This window comes from Parasteatoda tepidariorum, chromosome 7 (assembly GCF_043381705.1).
Source record: "Parasteatoda tepidariorum isolate YZ-2023 chromosome 7, CAS_Ptep_4.0, whole genome shotgun sequence".
Taxonomy (NCBI): Eukaryota; Metazoa; Arthropoda; class Arachnida; order Araneae; family Theridiidae; genus Parasteatoda; species Parasteatoda tepidariorum.
The window spans coordinates 15,979,111-16,002,347 of record NC_092210.1 but is presented as its reverse complement, the minus strand read 5'-3'; the positions used below and the strand labels follow the sequence as shown (position 1 = coordinate 16,002,347).

At 31.2% G+C, this 23,237-nt stretch overlaps 1 protein-coding gene and 1 long non-coding RNA gene across 2 annotated transcripts in view; one reads left to right on the top strand and one right to left on the bottom strand.

Moving 5' to 3' along the window:
* Nucleotides 1-23,237, top strand: part of LOC107449738 (mitochondrial import inner membrane translocase subunit TIM44) — a gene marked incomplete at its 3' end in the record, with an annotated part of 316,808 nt that overhangs the window by 147,478 nt on the left and 146,093 nt on the right.
* The window catches only part of LOC139425990 (uncharacterized), a 114,232-nt gene continuing 108,437 nt past the window's right edge, over nt 17,443-23,237 (bottom strand). The window contains exon 3 of the long non-coding RNA XR_011637204.1: nt 17,443-20,238. This is a non-coding gene — a long non-coding RNA (uncharacterized lncRNA). The remainder of the gene's footprint in view (nt 20,239-23,237) is intronic.

The following is a 23,237-nucleotide window of genomic DNA, read 5'->3' as shown; positions in this document are numbered from 1 at the left end:
AAAATAGAAGATATTGCTACGATATTGACTATAAAAAAGTAATTCAACTGAATTTTCTTATCGTCATCAAATCTTCCAAACTGCTTTTAATGAAGTATTTCGCAATACATAAATTATGTCTCACTTTAGAGACGCTGTTGTAATTAATTGGGAATTCAGGGAACAATAGTATTAATGTTTTGCCCTTAACCTCTATAGTAATATAAAGGAAGAGTTTGTGTGACGATGTATGTGTGTTTCTCTCAGAAATAAATATTTATATTCATGTATTTTCCCCTATCGTCATAATAATTAAAGGAAAAGTTTGTGCTACTATATGTGTGTTTCTTTCTTAAAAAATCATTAATATTAATGTGTTGCCCTTTATAGCCATAATAATTAAAGTAAGAGTTTGTGCTACTATATGTGTGTTTCTCTCTTAACAAAACATTACTATTAATGTATTTTATTTAACAACCGTCGTTGAACAGCCGACCCAATTTTGGGTTTACGACTACTAATGTTCAACTCCGTAGCCTTGTAGTTTTGGACCCAAACCAGAAGACAAAGAACTCTTGGATGAAGTAGTGGGAGAAATTTGCTTTTGGGAGGACTTTTCTGATGGAACTAATCCGAATTTGGGTTACAAGGAGAGGAAGACCACGAGAACCTCCCACGGTTAGCCTGACGGCAAAGGGACTCTAACCCATTAACCCATGATCCATCTACCACTGAGGATATTTCACGCCAGCACTGTGAGCTGAGATTTTAAAAAAAATCCAGAAAATCGCTTTTAAATTTTGACTATCATGTCAATACCATCTATGGCCTCATTTCATCATTTAATACCATTTTATCAATTCCCAAAGATTTTAAATATTAATCTTTATTTCGATTCACTAAACTTCTAAACACACATTTTAATAATTCTAATAACGTAAAATCTCCCGTAAGTATAAGAATACTAATAATATTGATAAAAATTATAATAAAAGTAAAATAGAATTATTTCAACTTAGCCGGTACAAGTATTTCAATCCCTAGATCTGCAGATTTTCATGTTGTTTTTCTAAAGCTTCGCCGTCATATGAAATGATTCCTTTTTGCGAATAATTGCATAATTTTTTGCAAAATAATTATTAGTAATGATTAATAATTTTCATAATGGCTGTATATTTGCAACTGTTACTCATGACTGTTAGAACAAATTTAGCCTATCGAAAGCTAGCGCTGTCTATGCTTATTTTGAAAATGGTGCAAAGCATTAATATGGAGAAAAACCTGGAAAAGAAAAGCGTTTGTGGTCTAATTTTTTAATGTTTAAAAACTTACTCCAATGCTGCATTATTTGGGTTCATAAAAATTTGCAAAAACTGAAAATAAGGTAGTGGTTTTGATATTTTTCTCTTAGGTGGAAAAAATGTCGCCAAATTGGCGATTTTTTTTAAAAAATTGAAAACTTTTTAAATATTTAAGTTATTTGTCCTTTTTAAAGCCCAGATAATTCTTCACAGCCAGATGATATATATAGTTTAAAATCATCACTTTGCTTCAAGTGTGTGGCACTTAAACTGTGGCTTTTTTTATTTTCCTTGGTGACAGAGTTTCGAAAAACCATGTTAATATCAATTTATTAATTATTTACCATATTTTACCCTGTACAAAGAACGGAAATTCAGTAACTAAAAAAGACAACTCATATTTTCACAATTGTTCAATTGCTTTAAAAGGTGCATGTTGCGTAGTACATAAACTACGTCTTATTAGAACTGCTGAGCTATCACTTAATTTTTGAAAAAAAGATGCATTTAGACCGTTTACACTTCATCACAACATAAATAATCCATTTTAAGTGGGTGAATTGCTAAAAAAATTTTAAAACATATTTGAAGACGACAATCAAAACAATAAACACGTTTCAAATAGCATGTGTTTTATAGTGACATTTGCTGAGTACTATTTCTGTACGTCAAAAAGCACGTTTTTTTACCATGAGTATTAGTTGCAATATATATTTATTTAAAGGAATTACATGGTAATCTATCACCGCAACAAATCTGTCTTTAAAAATTCAATGATGTTATCTGACAAAATTTTTCTAATACCCATATTTACTTAAAGATATCGTTGTTTCTATATAGAAACAATAAAGATTGATACGATTTTATTTTATTTTATTTTATAACCGTCGTTGGACAGCCGATCCTGTTTTTGGGGTTACGACTACTAATGTTCAACTCCGAAGCCTTGTAATTTTGAACACAATCCAGAAGACAAGGGAACTCCTGGATCAGTACCCCCAGAGGTTTTGATTTGTTGTGGGAACATGGAGGACTTTGAGGCTCGACAGATGCAATGTGCATTAGTCACCATTTACTACATGGGGAGTCTTCGGCGGGCTGGGATCGAACCCAAGACCTCTTGCACATGGGCCCAGTGCCCTACCAACCAGGCTATCCTGGCCATCCACCTTTTATTTCTAAAATCCACAAATTTTCTTTCAGCTATGATTTGCACGGAGATTTTTTAAAATTAGATGTCTTGTGAGCCACGGTGGAAAGAGCGCTCGCCTTCCAATAGGGGTGATCCAGGTTCGAATCCTGGGCAGTAAAAATTCTGCTCCTGTTAATTCTCAGTTCTCTAATAAAATATTCTCAGTTGTGGAACGATCATGGGTTAGAATTCCCTTGCAGTCGAGTTAACCATGTCATGGGAGGTTCTCGTGGTTTATCTCTCCGTGTAACGCAAATGGGAGTAAGTTCCATTATTAGCGCTTGTTTGTCCCACTGCTCGAACCGGGAGTTTCCTAGTGTCCTGGGTTGAATTCAAAATTACAAGAACCGAATTCGAACATTGACCGTAAGCCTAAAAGTGGTTTAGCAGTCCAAAGCTGTTTTTTACAATTAAATGAAATGAATACTGGAGACATTAAACGGTGGAACATTAACAAGAATAATTTAACCACTTTCAATGTTTTGTCCTAACATTCTGTTGAGTTCAATAAAAATATTAACATCACATAAAATTAAAAGAATTTTTTCAACTCATTTATGTGCTTTTATTTCATTGATGTCTTTCAATAACCGTATTTGTTGTATATTAGTTATCGTGTTTCAGTTCACGTGAAACTTTCAAAATTTCTCAGGAATTTTTTTTTTTACCCCGACAAACTTGCCAACATTGCTTATGCTGAAACTCAAATACCTTGATAGGATATGCTTATACTCGTCTCAAATCGAGTTGCCAGCCTTATCCACAATGTGGTAAAATTTCCGTAGTAGATAAGTTTATGTTTTTATATTTTTTTTCTTTGTTTAGTAAGTATAGTTAAAAGTAATTTTGCCTATCAAATATCTAAAACATAAAAGAAATGCCTCTTAATTACAAATATTCCACTGTGAGATTTTTAGAATTAACTAAAAATCTGCAAAATTTAGTTTCTAATATTCTAACACCTGATAAAGTTTATTTTCCAAAGCAAAGCAGTTAGAATCTCTGATACAAAGAAAGAAGAAATGTATATGCATAAAACTATAGTTATAACCCCAATACGAGCAGTCTTTGAGAAAAATCAAAACACTACGTGCACTTTTCTTCTTCGTTTCTATGCATTTATAAACCATAACAAAATGTTTTGGAATAGTTATTTTGAAAAATGATCCTCAGCAATAATTTGGATCATTATGCAGAGATTATTTCAAACTTTCAGGAAATTTAACACAAAATTTGAGACGCTATTAATAAAATAAAAGAAAATAGAAATATTGTATAACCCTAAAAACTAACCTTTGTGCAAATTGCAGTAAAATTGCCAGTATTCTCGTTGCAGCATTTACGAAAACTATTTTGTTCATTAAAATGTCCTTACCAAAAGACACTCATAGAGTTTCTTAAATTTTAGACAAAATCTATATTTGATTTGATTGATTTTGATGATTTTTATGGTCTTGTGACTTTTTGAAAAATATGATACATAGACAGATTAATTTCTTAGACAAAAAAATGCGCAAAATTTCTGAAAGAAATTGCCAGTATTCTTGTTGCAGCATCTTAGGTAACTACTTGATTCATAAAAATGTCCATACCGAAAAGAAAATAATCTTAAAGTTTCTTAAATTTTAAAACAATTTTTTTAAAAAATTTGATGATTTTTATGGTTTTGTGACCTTTTGAAAGATATGATACATATGTAGATTAATTTCCTTGACGAAAAAAATGTACAAAAGTTCTATTTTGTTTATCAGATAAAAACTATGTTAAATTTGAAATTCAAATTACATAAACGTTACACCTATTTTTAGAAACTTTTTTTGAGATTATAATTAAAAAGCTGAAAAAGCAGAATTATGTAAATGTCACAAGCCTTTGTTTTTAAATACAACCGGATGCTGTAAATATATATATAAACAAAATAAACTTTTCAACATAGCTATCAGATTTCAGATATTTTTATCCATAATAAGCCTTAACAGACTGATAACATTTACTTTACAACCGTTGATTTTTTTTCCAGATAAAATCAACAAAAAGTCTTATCTTTTTTTATTTCTAGGTCAGACTCGGAGTACGCCAAGAGCAAAGTTTTTTTAGATACAGGCAAAAGCACCTTCAGTCAATTTGAAACGTCATAGTTCAAACTCTAAATTTGATTGGAGGACAACGAGTTTAATCGATTATTTTAAAGTGCAATATGGAATAGAAAATAATCTTTTGGGAATATACCTTCTTACTGAAGCAGGTGGTCAGTTGGGAAAGTTCGATAACGATTTTATCTTTTTACTTCTAATCGATTCTCAGAAAGCGGATATTTAAGTGTTTTGATGTGGCTCTAAAAAGGAAAACATCTCCTTTGAGCGAATGTATAAAAAAAAATCAATGTTTATTTTGGACAGTTCGATTTTAAGAGCTTGTTTATGGCAAAAAAAAATCCATTTTTTCAGATCCGTTTATTTCCGTGATGACGTCACAAGTTTGTTTTCCCTAAATACAAAAGTATAAGGAAAACTTGCATCCAGACTTTTGTAAAAGAAATTAATTAAAATTAGCTTTTAATATTTTCAGAACTTAAATTGCTTTTGAAGAATGCATTTTTTTTTGTTGAAACCCGGTTTTGCATAAAATGGCCCATTAATTTGCTTTCATTTCACACTGAAGTATAAGCAAACTTAAAGTGCAAATCCTTTCTCAAGAAATTAATTAGAACTAATTAAATGATATTGTTCCAGAGACCACGGGCCAGAGGGGGCTCGCATTTTATAGATTATAAGACAAACCCTTTCTAAGATAACAATTTCCCACTCAATATTTACGTAATGAAATTAACAATAAAAAAATAGATAATTTTACTGTATCTAAATTTGAGAAATAAATAAATAAACGTCAATATTTCGAACGAGTTTTAACATTTTCTTGGTGAGAACTGCTAGAGAATCATCCCTTACTTTTCACCCCTCGTAGAGAAAATATACGTCCCTATTGCTGATCGAAGGCAAGATTCTTGGTTTTAAATGTCACTCCGAACAGAATATTAAAAAAAATACCGTATGCAGAATATTAAAAATTTACAGGAGAATATTCTTTTTTAATTTTAAAACAATTCGAGGTATGAAGTTAAAATTGTAAATTCGAATTCTTGATTGCCATTTTGTAAGGTTCACAGATAGTTCGGAATAGTAATATACCATTGCTATAAATACCCGGTTTTAATATATATATATATATATATATATATATTATATTTNATGGTGTTATTTTTGATTCATGAGGCAAATTTTAAATTGAGCTAATTAAACGCTGCAGGTGATAGATAAATTTTGAAATCACAAGAAAACATACAGTAAAAGCTATAAGTATAACGAGTAAGGCATATTATGATAAGTCAACTATTACGACAAATTTCCTTATCACCTTTAAAATCACAGCATTTAGGAAATCGCTCATAGGCTGCAATAGTTACAACTCAAAAAACACGCGTTTTGGACTAAGAACAGGTGTAAATATGAAAATACACATTCTTTTCAGCAGCGATACTAGCACAACTCATAATTCAACTTGAAGGTAATCTTTGTTTAAGCAAACTGAAGCATTTCTTATGCGTTTTGCTTAGCAATGAAAACTTTAAACCCACTTATCTCAAAACTTGATTTTTTGAGTTGTGCCGCTATTGCAGTCCATGAGCGATATATATATTGCTATAAATACCCGGTTAATACTATATATATACGTATATTCCTCCGTATCTGCGTACGTTGGTGTTAGAAAAGTTGATTTCGTTAATGTTAAAATGTGAAGAAGCTTTGCATTCACGGTTTTCTGCAAGAAATGAATAAAAGTTAGCTTTCAATCTTTCCACAACTTAAAATATAACATTATAAATGTATTTATTGCTCAAAAATGTCTTAAACACATTTATCTGATACTGTGAGATTACTTAACAAAGAATTCACGTCAATCCGACCAGTTACGTCAATCCGACCAAAGAAGACACGGATAAAAAGTACTAAATTTTTCAGAGATACTAGTTAGGTACTTAGCTTTTAATTTTTGATAGAAGCCAACTCCTCCGCTGGTATTCTTGGTTTTTTTAGCACCCATTTCGAAAAGTATATGCATGTTATCAAAATCTCCTCTTCAAAATCACATGACCACAAGCATGGTCCGGTGTGTCCGAATTTTCATTATAAACTGACCTACTTCTAACAGAAATGACAACTACAAACAGGACAACGATTCAAAACAGTCACTTCTTGAAAAATAGCTTGCTTGTAGCTTGGCGTTACTTGCCAATTTTTAAAGTGGTTTTGTGTCCTAAAAAGTTGAACCGTTAGATGAAACAGTTAGATTTGAGAATATCGTTCATAGGGGGATAACGTGTTCAGCTATCTTCAATAGCCAATCTAAGCTTTCATCTTAAGCCTGGCCTCCAGCACTATTTTTAATGAAAAGAATAAAACATTGAAACCGTTTGGATAACAAATTATTTCCTGGAACTAGTTTGAAACTGATTTTAAAAGATGAGCTATCGATACATAATCGAGCTATCTATACTTAATAGGAATGCCGGCCAGGTGGCCAAGCGGTCAGCGTGCCTGATTCTGTAGCCAGTTGCTGCGGGTTCGAATCCCGCTCAGGGCATGGATGTTTCCCTCTCTGGGTGTTGTTCTCTCTGCTGTGTGAATGTGGCCCACCCTATGAACGGGTGTCTGTGGCGTGAGTAATGTTGCTTATTTAGGTTCACAGATGACCACTGGGTAATGTTAAATGAGTAAAGCTTCCGGCATCTTCCGAGGTGAGGAACGAAAGTTCAGTGCCTGCAGTTAAATACTCAATAAGAATACAGAGTTATCTGCACTTTATATTCAGGCGCAGTTGTCTTTATGTAATATGGATGCGAAGTTATTTGCACTGTATTTGAAATCAGAGTTATTTCTTCAAAATATGAATGCAAAGTTATCCATACTTAATATGAAAGCGAAATTATCCGTACATAATACGAATGCTCAACCTATTTTGATCCAGCCTCAACCAGGGTTTAAAGTGGATCCTTGATTCACTCTTTCATATGGAGAGACAAAGGTTTATAATGGATATCCCTCCAAATGTCCAAGAAGTTGACCATCATGGCAACGGAGGTTTGATAGTACGGACTGGAATAACATCATGTAGGATGACTTTGTTGATAGTATTTCTCATAGAGGGCGCTTTACGTAATGTTGCATTAATTAATTAATTCAGATTCAATTCAGGCGTTGTAACATTATCAAATTTTCTTGTTGCTCAATATTTCCTGTTATAAGACGTGCTTGTGGTAATTTGATTCATAAAAAATGAAGACCCACTAATTTAACACGGACTAAAGAAAAAGAATTCACAAGAAAACGAAATGAATAATCGAACCCTGAGAATATCGTATTTTACCGACTACAGACTCTAAGTCTTCAAAAGAGGCATTGTTATAAGGAACAACGATTAAGTGATGTCTCGAAGTCATAGGATGGTCTTTTCAGGGGTACAGTTGGTCCTGATTTTCTTCAAATGTACATGAAGTTCGAAATTCTGCGTGTTTTCATATTGCAGTTAGTACACGTGACTCGGTGAGCATGGTGACACTACATTTTGATATTTGCAAGCTATATTTCCCTAAATTTATTGAATTTCGAAATAAACTCTTACAACTTCATTCATGTTTTACAACTGTTTTATTGTTTAAACTGTTATTTAAAATTTCATAATTTTAACTATTTTTGATTTATAATGCTGCAACCGGGTTTGTCCTGTTTTCCACTCGCCTGTGTAAATGAATTCTTTCAAAATGGCGTTGCTTAAAGCACCAAAACGAAGAAAAATAACTCAGACAAAAACCGTCCCTTTATTATTTAAAATAAAGATACTTTATTTATTTATTATTTAAATAGTTATTAAATAGTATTAAGCTCCTATTTCAACAAAATTAAGTTGACTAATAAAGTAACAAAAAATAGTAAATAAAATTAACCAAAAAAGATTGTACCAATTTTATTTAGATCCATGATTTAATTTATTACATATTTATAACAAATTATAGCAGATTTTGTAATACAATTGTAATAAACTTTGAACCGTAAAATATGTTAGTACCAAAAATAATCTGTAATTCATACCAATATTTGCTTTAGGAAACTAAAACTAATTCTTCCTCGGGACAAAAACCAAAAATGTTTTATTCATTTCCAAATCTAATCGATCTAAGATATCTTCTATTGTAAAACGAAAACGTGAAGTCATTTGCCAAACGATATTCACATTCCTTACCGATTTAGCAATCACAATAAAAAGTAGAGGATTCATCTCGGTGTGTTGTAGAAAGTTGAGAATTCCTAAAAAGAGACCCTGAAACGATCATCAGAACGTCCTTCACCGCTTCCACTTCTGTAAGAAAAGTTTTATTTTATTTTTTCATTTCGCGACCTTCCTTTTTTTCCCCTCGTCTAGCATCTCAAGGTCCTCGCCCGATTAAGCGTTTCGAATACTTAATAGCTCTTTCTTATTTCGACAAACCCATTTCTTATTCTCGTGCTTTTAATAATTCTTCCTTTGTGACAGCTATTCATCAAAATTGTGCATACTTTAGAACACGTCCTTCTTCCCCAATTGAGTTCGTTTGTGATTAGATGACGTTGTAAGAAGAGCCACTTTCTTAAAATCAACACTATCGTTTGCATTTCCAAACAATATAAATCTTTCAAATCGTTTGCAAAAATTTGACATGTTTTTCAGGTGGGCATTTGACATTTTCTTCAAGAATTGTTGTCCTTAAAATTAATATTATCGCATGCCAAATTTATCTTTCCATTCGGTAGCGTCAGCAATGATTCGGTCAATTCGTCCCGCAAAATTCGTCTGGGCGAAAGTTCCATGTGAGCACAATTCGTTGTAAGATTCTTGTGGATGCGGTGAAATACGTCTATTTACCAGGACAAAATCGCCTTGTCTACCAAAACTATCTAATTTGTAGCCGCATTTAAGTGGAATAAGGTTTGTGATTTGCTTATTTTTACTCAAAAGGGGGCGGTGGAGTCTAAACAATACAAGACACTCAAATTTCTTCTTAGTTTCATTTTTTTTATTTTAAATGCAAACGAGTATTGAGGCTTGTTCTTAGTGCCCAGCATAATAATTTCTTTAAAAAGAAGTATTGGTTTTAAAAATTTTTTAATTACCATTTATTTCGTCTAAGCAAAATGTTTGTATCTCTTGTAACATATTTTACGTAAAAAATATAATATTTTACCCACCACCCTTGCTATTGAAAATATTCCAAATTTAATTCTATAAGATTAATAATTTTCTATAACATATTTTTAGTAATTATTTTTATTCTTATTTTTCCTTCTTTTAATTTCAATTTCTGCAGTGGTAGTTTTTGAATTTAAAAAAAAAGAATAGAAAAAAACTTCAACTTAGCCATCACATTCAAAAATTAAAGATTATTACAACAGACACTACGGGCGTTTAATTGGGAAAATTTGGGCTTTTTCGAATATAAAACCATTGAAAGTTTCGAACCAAAACATTTTTATTCAAAATGAAAAAATATTCGAAACATATTTTTATCTATAAATAAGATTTTTACGCACTACGATGCTATTTCAATGATTCAAGAGGCAGGCTTTAAACTCAGTCAATTAAACACCTGCAGTTGATAGATAAATTATGAAATATTATGAAAATAAGATTAAAAGCTCGATATATCGTGATCTGTTCTGAGCATATTACGAGAAATCTGATATTACGACAAATTTCCAAGTCATCAAAGATACAAGAATTGTATCTTTTCAAAGAGTTTAAAATTAGTAGCCTTCGCCTGAAGAAAAAAGCATGCTTTTAGGAAAAATACATTTTTTTGCTGTTGTCGCAAAAACTATTTTTCGAAAAATATTTTTAATACTTTAAATTCCACACTCATGTCTTGCTTTTTTAGCTTAAACATTTAAAGAATTTTCAATTAATCAAAATAAAGGCAGGTAATTTTAAATTCCTCCGTAATTTTACTTATTTAACTTTAAAATGATATAATTTGTCTTTAAAAATTCTGTGATAAATTTTTTAAAAATTATCAATTGAGGAATAATTCTCTTTGAAAAACGATTGTGGCAAGGCTGTATTATCTTAAAGGTGCAGCAATTTTTTCTACTTCTGATTATAAATATTTCCCTCGGAATGTAAATACACGAGAATACTATTAAATTTTCCTTTCATATTGTTGGTTCCCTTCTTTTTTTTCTGTTATGTGTGTGCATCAGATTCAGTTTATAGCACTGGTAACTTCCTGGACCTTAAGTTCGTAATATCGTTCCAAATTGGCGCTTCACAGCTAGCTGCTTTTCGTCATTAAATTCGGTTAAATATGTAGCTCTACTTATCAGTTTCTGAATAATTAATAAGTTTCTGGATAATTTACAACTAGTTCCTAGTCGAGGATAAATGGAAAGGATTCATAATGTTAAATATTACCACACCATTTTGCCTTTGCTTATAAAATGAATTGCGTTTTTAAGATCTAAAAAGCATTGCTCTTGCAAACGATTCCAACTTTTTTTAACCCTATTATCTCCATTCGGGTCGTTATTTACGAGCTATGGTATAATAAAAAAAAAATAAAGAAATAGCTTACTGAGTCTATTTCGAGCTAAGCCAATCCAAACAAAAAGACTGCCGACTATGTACTCTTTAAAAGAATTGACTTATTGGCGTTTTTTTTCCTTCTTTTTTCGACTCTAAAAGTGTCAATCGCAAATCACCTCGGCCACATGAAGCGGAAGGGAAAATGGCGGCTTTGTCTAAGCATCGCAGACGATTCTATCTTTCCTGATTGTTTTTTTCTTCTTTTGCTGTTTGATTTTTTTTTTCTCCAAAACAAATGATTGTTAGACTTCACGCAAAATGTTGATAAATCAATCTTATTCTACTCAACTAAAATTCCTTTCCAGTATGTTTGGCAACACGGCCAAAGATCATGCGGTGAGGAGGTTTTAAAAGCCTGGCTATTATCTTCGCCGAGTCTGGTTATGGGCCAGTGAATCTTTGGTGTTTTTAGAAGTTAACAGTTAAAAAAAATTCTCAAAAATAACTATAAATTAGTTGCAAAAGAACAGTTTGTAAATTTTAAAGTAATTCGTTGAATGTTGCTCTTGATTATAAGAAGTTTTGAGATTTTTTATTTATACCTAAAATTGTTAAAAATTTTTCAAATACAGCTGAATTTTCTATAACGAATGATGAGTACCGTGAATGCTGGACAAAACACTGAGGGTTCGGCGTTTGGCTGACTAACCAACCGGAACACATCTGCTCCTGCACCCTAGAGCCCAAGGTCAGCAAGACTAGAATGGGTAAAGAAGACCTTGGCCCTCCATGGACTGGTTTAATTTTTTTAGTTTTGATAAGTTCAAAAAGTATATCAAGACTTACTACTAATAGCTGCTCTTAAATAATGTCTCACTTAGAAGGGAGATCGTGACAATTTGTGACATAGAGGGAGAATTAACAAGAAATGGGGCATCTTTCATTTTGGTTAAAATTAAAACATTTAAAATCAGTTTATTAATCATTTTATATTTCTTAATCAAAATCAATAAACACATATAATTATTAATATCGTTTTGCTCACTATTGTGATTAAGACACATTTTATAACCATCGTTGAACAGCCGGCCTAATTTTGAGTTTACGGCAACCAATGTTCGAAACCACAGCCTTGTAATTTTGAACCCAATCCAGAAGACAAGGGAATTCCTGTATCAAGTATTGGGAAGAATTTGCCTCAGTGGAGGACTTTTTGATGGAACTAATCCACATATGCGTTACATGGAGAGGAAGATCACGAAAACCTCCCACGATTATCCTGATGGCAAGGGTACTCTAGCCCATGAATATTAAATAAATAATGAACTATAGATTGGATATAATTATAGTAACATGTTTTAAAAATTATTTCTGATCAAAAAGGAGTTCGAACATTAAGAACCCTGGGGTTTCGTGGAACACAATTTGAAAATCGTTGCTCTCAAGGGCATTTCAAAACGAAAATTTTTCGATTTTTTTTAGAGAAAAATATATGTTGTGATCCATCTTATTCACAGGAATTTGGCACCAATTTGAATCATTAATATGATTTTTATGACTTTTTTTCGTGCTCAACAACCGTCATGGTATTTTCGACTGAAAATTTTAGCATAAAAGAAAATTAAATTACAGTAGGGAACCGATTATCCGGAACGATCGGGACCATTGCTATTCCGGATAACTGATTTTTCCGGTTTTCTGAATCGATACAAAAGCCGTTTTTTTATTGTTAAACCCAACAAAAAAAAAATAGTAGGAAATAATCTTAAAAAGAAGAAAAAACGATGAAGTAATACACTAATGATTATTTCCAAAATGGTGGTAAGGTAAATATCTTTCAAAAAAGAAAGAAAAATCCTAAATTTTTTTTCAAAAAGGGCGAGAAAATTTATCGAATTTTTTTCCGGTTTTTTGGTTTTCCGGTTTTCTGATTTCCGGATAACGGGTTCCATACTGCATTATAAAAAAAATTTATTATTGATACACAATATTTTTAGCGTCAAATTAGTGACTGTATATACGCTAAACTCCTATAAAAAAAACTCAGAAATGTTCAGTTGAATTTTAGATAAGTTATGGAAAATCGAAAAAATGTTCGCTTAAGTTTTCTTTATGAAATCAAAACCATCTGGACCGCTTAAAAATTACGAAAAATAAAAATACAAAAGTCTGGAAATTTTTCAAAAACTACGGAAAAATGAGATTCTCAAAAATTCGTGTTAAGGAAACAGCCACTTCGTTATATGAAGACTATTTTGAAGGTTTTTCAGCGATTTAGATTAAAAAAAATAAAAATTTATACAGAAAGAAAATCCATAATCCGGTGTAATGAGTCTCCTCTGTATGTAAGGTACCTTGACCTTGGATAATACGTGACCTTGGGTAATCAGGTTAAGTTGTTTGTATTCTTAAAATGTTAGTTTTTAAAAAAAATAATAGTTAGAAATAATTAGCTAGTTGGAAACTTTCCGTGCTAAATGGATTATTAAAGAATCTGCACCATAAGGTTCTTCCGAAAGATCCAAATGTGCTTTATTATTCAAACTATTATTAGTCTAATAGATTCGTCTCTAGTCATTGATATAAATAAAGCATGCTTATTTTATGCACAGTAAATTATTAATTTTTATTTTAGTTTAAGCAAAGCAATGCTTTTTTTTTCGGAGAGAGGAATTTTTATCAAAATTCAAACATGCAATATAGTAAAATACATTATGTTGGTATGTTGCTAGATAACAATTAATAAACAAGAAAATGAAAACGAAGAGAAAAAGTTTAATATCTCTTTGTTTAAAAAAAGAATTATTTTACAAATGATGCATTTTTTAAAGTTCCGCCTGAAGGGATCTAGTGGAACAGCGACAATAAATAACAATAATTTTTATCTTTTTTTAAAAAAAATATTGTACACGTATTACAAAATATTTGCTGTAAATTATGTCCCAATAGGAGTAAGTTTACTTTATTTGTATAAAATAATACTTAATGACGCAGAATAAAAATCACTTAATTATAGTTTATAAATCATTCGTAACACGCGCCATATATTATTTTTTTTATAATAATGATGACCCTGTAATTTATATTTTTTAAAAATGTTCTTAGAATTCTAATTATTTTAACGGCAAAAAAAAGAAGACAAAAAAAAATTTTTGTAAATCGAGGAAATTTTTCATGCAAGTAGTACTACCAAGATTTCATATATATCCCAACTAAATCTATGAAATAATAAACTAAGCAAAACAAAGACATTTAAGAAAAACATTTTAATTGTTTAAAGTTTTAATTGGCAGACGATTTCCCAATTAAAAGCTCTCAAGTCCTTGAAATTTAACATTGAAAAATCAATCCTCACGAGGCGGCGCTGTTGCTGTAAAAGGAGGAAAGTTTCGGTTTCAGAATAGAATCTTGACCTAACAGAAAACTGTAAACAAAATCTATAAGATCTTTTTTTTTTTTTATGTAACACGTGTTGAATACCGTGATTGAGAAGGTCACTAACGACCTTTTGGTACTTATTTTTTGTAAGGTTTCTGTTTACAAACATGAACCATTTTTTCATTCTTTTCTAGAACTATCTTAGACGGAGTAGGGGCTTTGATTATCACCGTCTATAAAATGTGATTGTTTCATCAACGAGGAAAATTAACTTGTACAGAAACTGCGTTTTTATTTGCTGGCCGCAATTGTTTTCTTATGTCGCGCACGTGGATTTAGAGTACATTTTCTATTTGAAAAATAATACTACAGTTTTCATTGTTATTTTTCATTTCATTCTCTCATAATATTTACAAAACGATCACTCTTATTTTTATTTATTTGTAATCCATTGTCTTCCCTGCATCCACGGCTATAAACCATGCAATGTTTTTCTTTTTCATTTATGACGAAAAGCAATCAAAACACCTCAGTTGCAAGTAAGGAAAAATGTTCAGGGCTAGAGAAAAAAACGGAAAACAAAACACCTTAATAACCCTTAATCGGATTTTCATGCACTGCAAACTGAAGTCTCAATAGTTTGGGGGGGTCTAACCTTGAATACCCTAATTAATAAGTGGAAACGATAGTTTCGACTGGGTAGACAATATTCGGTTTCTATTTACCAAAATGAACCATTTCCCCCCTTCTAGAATCATCGTAGACAAAGTAGATCTTCTGATACATACGCCAAGTAGCAAGTGCAGACGATAATTCCGATAGTGCAGACGATTCTAGATTTCCGTTTACTAAAATGAATCATATCTTTATCTTCTAACACCATCTTAAACGGAGTAGATCTTCTGCTTACCTTGCCATAATTATTTTCATTTGTGGCACGCGAGGAATTAGAGTACAATTTCTCTCTCGAATAATATTCGAATTCCATTTCCGTTTCAGTATAACTTTTTTTTCTTTTCTAGTTATTTTTCGTTTCGTTATTTTAAAATATTTACTTAACAATCATTTGTATCTATTTATTTTTAATCCATTTTCTTATATGCACTATTTAAGGTTTTTATTCTTTCTTCTAATGAGACAAAATTTCATCTGCAAATCACTGGTACAGCATCGATATGTATACTAGAGCAGGGGGAAACATCATAAGTATATCGTGAAACATCAATAATGTTTTAAGATCGCGGTAAAGATAGTTTAAAAAGTATTCTCACGATTTCGTGGATATCATGCCTTACAATAAACATTAAATATATGATATTATTTATAACATTAAGATAATGTCGTGGGTGTTATGTGTTCGATATTACCAAAACTAATAGAGAGGGAATTTTTTTTTATCAGCAAGTATATTTTTCAAATTTCAACTCAAGTTTAATGTTTGGGACAATATAGTGATGGACTTTTAATTCAATTGTTTCTTTATATCAAAGTTTCAAATCTGAAACAGAAAGTGTGCATGTGATTTGAATTAATAATATGTTGATGTTTAAACTCCACAGCCTTTGAAAACCGAAAGTGTGCTAAAGGAACAAGGTTTAAAGATTTCTCGAAGTCATTGAGGAAACCACAGCGTCTGAATCAATTGCGACTGAGGATTTATTTTTAAGGAGGTCTCTGAAACTTTAACATCCAAGAACGATAGTACCCATTTCGGGAGAAAAAACTTGAAACATTCTAAATAACTTTTGATCAAATGGTCGAATTTTCACGTACTCGGACTAAGATATCTGACTTTTTCAAAATGAGGTAATGTTTATTCAAATCCGAAAATGAGGTATGTTTATTCAAAAGAGGTAGAGAGGTTCATGAGGTACGTTGTCTGCACTAACTAGCCTATTTTACGTCCCCTCCCGTCGAACCATCAAGATTGAGTCCTAGTACGTAAAAACCTGATCATCAGATCAAAAGTTATTCAGGGTGGATTCCCATTAAATTTAGCATACTATGTAAGTTGACTGCTTGTAATACTTTGCTTTAATTATCAACTTAGTATAGCTGTCAACTATGGAGCACTCCTAAACAAACGTAAATGTTGTTCCAGAATGATGTCCCGATAAATTTGGCCTGTCATGGTTCTGATTAGAGCATGCAAATCTGTTCTGGAACTTAATTTCAACCCAAACCAACAATCCTGTATCACCGTCCGTAACGGTGTCCTTCAATGAATTTGTCTTTGTGATAACGAGTGCCTAGTGTTCTCCATATGAAAATCCGACGTGCACCAGACTTCAAGATAAACCTGGATTCGCCCGAAAACATCGCACAAAAGTTCTGTGACGATGTCCACATTGCATATTCTCTATTCCAGGCTAATCCCTGACGATACTGAGCGGGACAGGCCTGCTAGCATAAAGGCCAATATTTCCCAAACATCTGTACACGGTTTGCCTCGAAATTGTGGTACCAGTGGCGGCTACAGATGGTTGAAGAGGTAGGTAGAATGCTGTCCTTCGTCTTCTTCTTTTGGCAGTTTCTGACAAATACTAGTCTTTATTCGGCATTATAACTCGGGGTGACTTGTACTGCAACGTCTACAAACATTTCCATTATATTGGAATCGTTGCTAAAGCCTAGAGATAACACAATTCCAAGTTTGTCGGATACTTCCATCTGAGTACGACCACATTCCATAATTCTACCAAGTAAGAAATTATTCTCCTGTGTATTCTGTGTCATAACTGTTCAGTTATGCCATTGAGAGGCTAACAGAACACTTTAATTTTAATAAATAAATTTGATTATTTGCCAACATTTCTAATATATACCTCTCTTTCACTCTCGTCATTGTGACGTACTATCGGGGTCATCTGGTGGCTTTCTGTAATTCGTTTATTAATCTTGGAGATGTGTTTTATAATTCTACAAGCGAAATTGTATTTTGTTGTGCTTAAGAATCTATTCAGTGCAAATGATCAACTCCCATTCAAGTTTATGTTAATTTTTAATGCTTTTCTAAACTCCATGAAAATTTAGTGATGAATTTTTTTTCAATTTTTTCAGTCAACTTAAGAGATTAACTTAGCATTTAATGGCACTCCTAGACAAGGAGATTTATTTACTGGTCAACTTACACGATAGATAGGTGGTCAGGTCACACAGGTTTTGCTCCTTTTTGTTACATAGAATAAATTCGATTTTCAATAATGGTAGTCAACTTGACAGATTTCAACTGTTTCAGGAATGTAACCACCCCAAAAATTGATAACTATCAATTTCATTATTACCTACACATAGTAGATATCGTAATGTTTTTCACCAAAATCGTTCTTAAAAAGTGTTCTTTTGAGCGATTTGAAAATGCGAACGATTTTTGCCTACAGATTAACAATAGAAATCTGCTATTAAACCACATGAATAGTTATTTCGACATAATTACTTTCTATTTCAAGTTCACCTAAATCTCACCTGCATTCGTGCTGCTTTTTGATGAATTAATCAGCATATTTGAATAATTTCATGACGTTCCTCGCTTAAGATTTACCGTAAAAGGAAAGGAAAGTTTCGCAACTGTCTTCAATTCATTGTCTTAAGAGACATGTGGTTTGTATAAGTTAATCGGGCGAAGACATTCGCGGTTAATTACCAGGCCCTGATGAATACTAATGCCTGTTGGACAAACAATCTTGGATTAAATATCTCCCGTTTTAATTAAAAGGAATGTTTTTCACCTGCTGTGCTGAGTTGTTGATCTGTGGGCACAGTTGAGGTTGATGTACTCTCTTTGATGATCGTCCTTCAACTTGATTAGTGATAGTGGCCACGTTTCCAACTTTTTTCTTTTGTTCAAACACTCTAGACTTTTTGTAGATTATTGCAATACCAGTAAAGTAAATTAGCTTTTAGGATAATGCAATATTTAGTGCCAATGTTCTCTGTGCTATGTCCGAATATACAGTGACGTGTCACTTTGGAAGATGAAAATAAAAAGCTAATCTTCTGGAAAATGGTTTCGATTGAATTAATTGAATTTGAAACAAATTATCAATTCGACAATTGAACTTTTCAGCAATTGAGCAATTTTGTTTAAAATATTTTGTAGCAAAATTATTCCCAGACGTTCAGGAGATTATTGCAATACCGGATAAGTTAAAGAGGCTTTTAGGATATTGCACTATTTAGTGCCAATGTTCTCTGCATGTCGGAATTGAGAGTGACATGTCACTTTGGAAGATGAAAATAAAAAACTAATCTTCTGGAAAATGGTTTTGATTGAATTAATTGAATTTGAAACAAATTATCAATCCGACAATTGAACTTTTCATCAATTCAGCAATTTTGTTTACAATAATTTTGTAGCAAAATTATTTCCAGACTTTCAGGAGATTATTGCAATACCGGATAAGTTAAAGAGGCTTTTAGGATATTGCACTATTTAGTGCCAATGTTCTCTGCATGTCGGAATTGAGAGTGACATGTCACTTTGGAAGATGAAAATAAAAAACTAATCTTCTGGAAAATGGTTTTGATTGAATTAATTAAATTTGAAACAAATTATCAATTCGAAAATTGAAACGTGTCACTTTGAAAGATTAAAATCTTTTTCAGTTTAATTAATTGAATTTGAAGGCTTGAATCGAGTAGTCATGAATTAACCATTTCCTATAAAAAAATATTTGGTGAGACGAGTATTGTGAGGAAAAAAAAGTGTACATGATGATCGTGGAACATGCTTAAGCATGAATCATATAAATTTTTACTTAAACTGATTACATTTATTAATAGCCAACTCACATTCTGGCTTTCAATACCTTTAAGACTACAGTGAGTGTTCAAAATAGCAAAAAACTATGAACATTTTGTTTGTTCCTTTCCTTTTCTTTTCTATTTTTGTTTTTAGTGTACTTCGGATGCTATTTTAAATGCTTTATCCTAAGGTTTTTATTTATTTGTTTTTGAAACTAGATAATTTTTTGGGGAGTTATGAGCTAATTTCGCCATTTGTTTTAAGCATCTTAGTCATTCCATTTTTTTTTTTTTTTAAGAAGCAAACTTTGTTTGCAGCATGTTGTAATTAGTTATCATTATTTATGCTTTTCTATCAAAGTGCAGAAACATGCTGAATTCAATTATACTACTAATGCATTTTTCTTTTTAAAATTATAGTAATAAATATATTGTTCTAATTGCACAAAAATCTATTACTTTTTAATATATGTTTTAATCGTTTAATGTATTCTTTTACTAACACCCAGGAATATTTTGTTTTAATTAGATTATTAACTGGAAATTATTTTTCAAAAGAAGAATTCCTAAAAAAGTTCGACAAAGTAACAACATAGAACATCAAAAAACAGTATTATTTTGTCACCAAGCGATAATTATTCTATGTATGTGGGTGGGTCAACAGCCAGTATACTTATTTCAGAAGCAGACGTAAAATCGTCTGCCTCGCTCTAAAGGTTCTCTTTGATTAAACTCCTGTCAACAAACCTTCTGCGAACGAAGAGAGGAGTGTAGAGAGGAGATGAGTAGTCTCTCCTTCTCGTCCTTCGCAGACGACTTTCATCCTCCGCATCCATTGATCTCTGAAAACCACGTGACGTATTCTCGGGGTCGACTTCTCTAGCCTACCTGTCACTGTCGATGGCCATTTGGCAGAGCGCCAAGTTTCTAGAGAGGTGATGTGTGGGGGAGGCTCCTTTTATTGCAAACGGATGGTTTCGTTATTGTTGAATCTTCATGGGGTGTGTCCTTCAACCCTTTCACTTTATTACTCCTCTGGAAGGAAAAAAAAAAAAGGGGGGGGGAGGTTAATATCGATTGATATATATTTTTTTTAATATTAATTTTGTATCAAATATTGATTATTTTTCAAGTATGCCTCACGTAACGAGCAAAAAGAATTGGACAAGCGGTTTTTTAAATTAATGCATCATGAACTCGCGTATTTTCGAATAGTAAACTGGCTTTTAANTTTTTTTTTTTTTTTTTTTTTTTTTTTTTTTTTTTTTTTTTTTTTTTTTTTTGTATTTTGAGCAAAGTAATTTTATACTAAATATGCTTAGCGAAATTTTGGAAAAACAGTTTCAAAGGAAAAACGCACACATTTTCTTTTGATGAAAATTAGTACAAATTACGCTCTGAATGTAATTTCGAAAAAAAAAGATAATAATAGTATGAAGAATATGTGGATAAAATAATATGCAAATCTTCTTATAAATGCGCATATTTAGTTACAAAACATGTTTAGTAACATTGCGGGAAAATGATGTAAAACGAATAGGGAATTTTTTAAAAATTTTTTTTTTATTTTCTAGCTGATAAATATTACTAATTGCCCTATGGACATTTTTCTGAAATGCTTATAATAATAATAGGAAGACTATATGTACAAAATAATTTGCAAATTCTTCCCATAAATGTGCATATTTATACAAGATATATTTAGTAATATTTCGGAAAAACAAATAGCGCAATACATGACATTTTCTAGCTGAAAAATATTACAAATTGCATTATAGATATAGTTTTGCAAAGATAATAATAATATTAATATAAGGAGTATGTCGATAAAACAATATGAAAATTATTCATATTGTTATAAATGTGCGCATTTTATGTAAAATATGTGAATTAATATTGCATTAATATTGTTCCGCTGTATTCAAGCCGTCTTAGGGAATTGAAGTTGGTAGGAAAAAGTATAACTAAATTTATATTTAATTTCTTATATTGAACAAATGTGTTTTGAATTCAGAACAAGCAGCTAAAAAGAGTTTTTTTGAATTATTTAATCAATGCTTAAAGTTATTTTTAAAATTCGGTGCAAATTTTCTTTTTAAATTTCCTTGCAAACTTAAGAATATTTTTTAAAAATTGCATAAATTTATGTTTTAGATACTCTTATGAAATGTGCTACTAAGTATTAATACAAATCAATAATTTAAAGACATTTTTAAGAAATAGCGTTCTTTTTTTCGCAACTTTTCACGATGTTTGTTAAAACTATAAAAAATAGTTTTAAAAATGTTCAATAACTATTTGAAAAGCAAAACCGCAAACAATGCAGGCATATAACAGCTTTGAATTCGTGATGTATTTTAATTTTTGATAATATTAATAAACGTTTCTGTAAAATGGAAGAATCGGAAGCGGTTAATGGTTCTATTCTGTTTAACTGTCGATGATTTGGCAGAATTCCAAAAATGGAAAGTCCTCTCACACTCATTTTACGATATCCACGTGAAAGTGTAGAGTTGGCAAATTGCCAAACAGGGTTTTCCCGCCATTTCTAGAATTTTACAGTGTGTCTGCAAAATCGAATTCATTGCTTTTACCCTTTTCTATTGTTGCCTCTAGCTTTTATAAATTCATCCTCCTATTTTCCCGAAATATTTAATTTTTATTTTAAAAGGAAGAACAAATTATGAAAATAGAAATGATACGCAATTTTGTTCTCATTCATTAATTTTAACTAATCAAAAACTATAAAAGTGATAAAACAAATTAAAGAAAGGTAAGTACTTTTTAATACGACAAATCTCGACATTTATAATTGTTTTTTCGATACATTTACTGTCTTCGATTTCGATACTTTACATTCTACATGCGTTTTACAAAGTAATGCTAAGTGCGATAAATTTCATTTTTTACATGCGGAGAAAAACATATAAAGCAAAAACACTAACTTATAACTGAACAATAACAATTATAGAGTATTAAAAAAAACAGTAATACATTATAAAACAATTGCAATTTTATATATTTAAACATAAAACAGTAATATATAATGAAATAATAACAATAATATATAAAATCTTGAATAACATCATCAACAATTCGAATGAATAGCAAGAGTTTTAGAAATTTAAAAATAGCAATGAACGAAGAAAAAAAAACACACTCAAATTAATTGAATTTTTGTTTAAATAACATTTTATTAACATTTGCATCAGTTATTTTAAGCATAAACATTTCTTCAAGAATCAATTAAAATGTTCTATTTCTATACTTAGAGAAAAAGTGAAAGTTGAAGTCGTTTTATAATCATGAAGATAAGAAAGAAAACCGTTTGTTTTTGGTAAAAAGAACTGATTTGAGAAAGGAAGTAGGGAAAAAAATGGATTAATACCGTGACCCATATTCGCAAACGATTTCTTTTCTTTCAGTAGTTGATAAAAGGGGGAGGGATGAAAATTGAAGGGGGGATGATGGGACAAGGAAGTAGATGTTTTGTTTCATAACGCTGCTTCCTCCTTTTTCGATTTCCCAACTTCTTAACAATTGTAAAATTTTCATAGAATGTTTAGAACATACAAAGGAACTACACAATTTTCCTTGTCTCAAATGGCAATGGAATAAATGCATTTCTGTGAAATTTCGAACAGCATTAGTGAGGATTAATTAACTAGCACCTGTTATTAATATTTTCTTCAATTTGGAACTATTTTATGTTCCTATTAGTAAAATATGTACGAAGAAAAATATCTGATTAAAAATAAGAAAATAGTTCTTAATACAACTTAATTAAAGACTTATTATAATATGAGAATTTTTTTTTTCAAATTTATTTCCTGTGAAAAATTTTACTTTAATTTGCTATTCCTAATTGAAACAAGACAAGAAAGTACAATTGATTTTTAAGATATAACTTCCAACGGAAAAATTGCAATTACGTTCACATTAAAAAACTCAAAAATGGACTTGCATTTGCACCATTGCAGGACCCATTCTACAGAAAGGCTTTCGCAAAGAAGAGGTGTGCTCTCAACAATTTG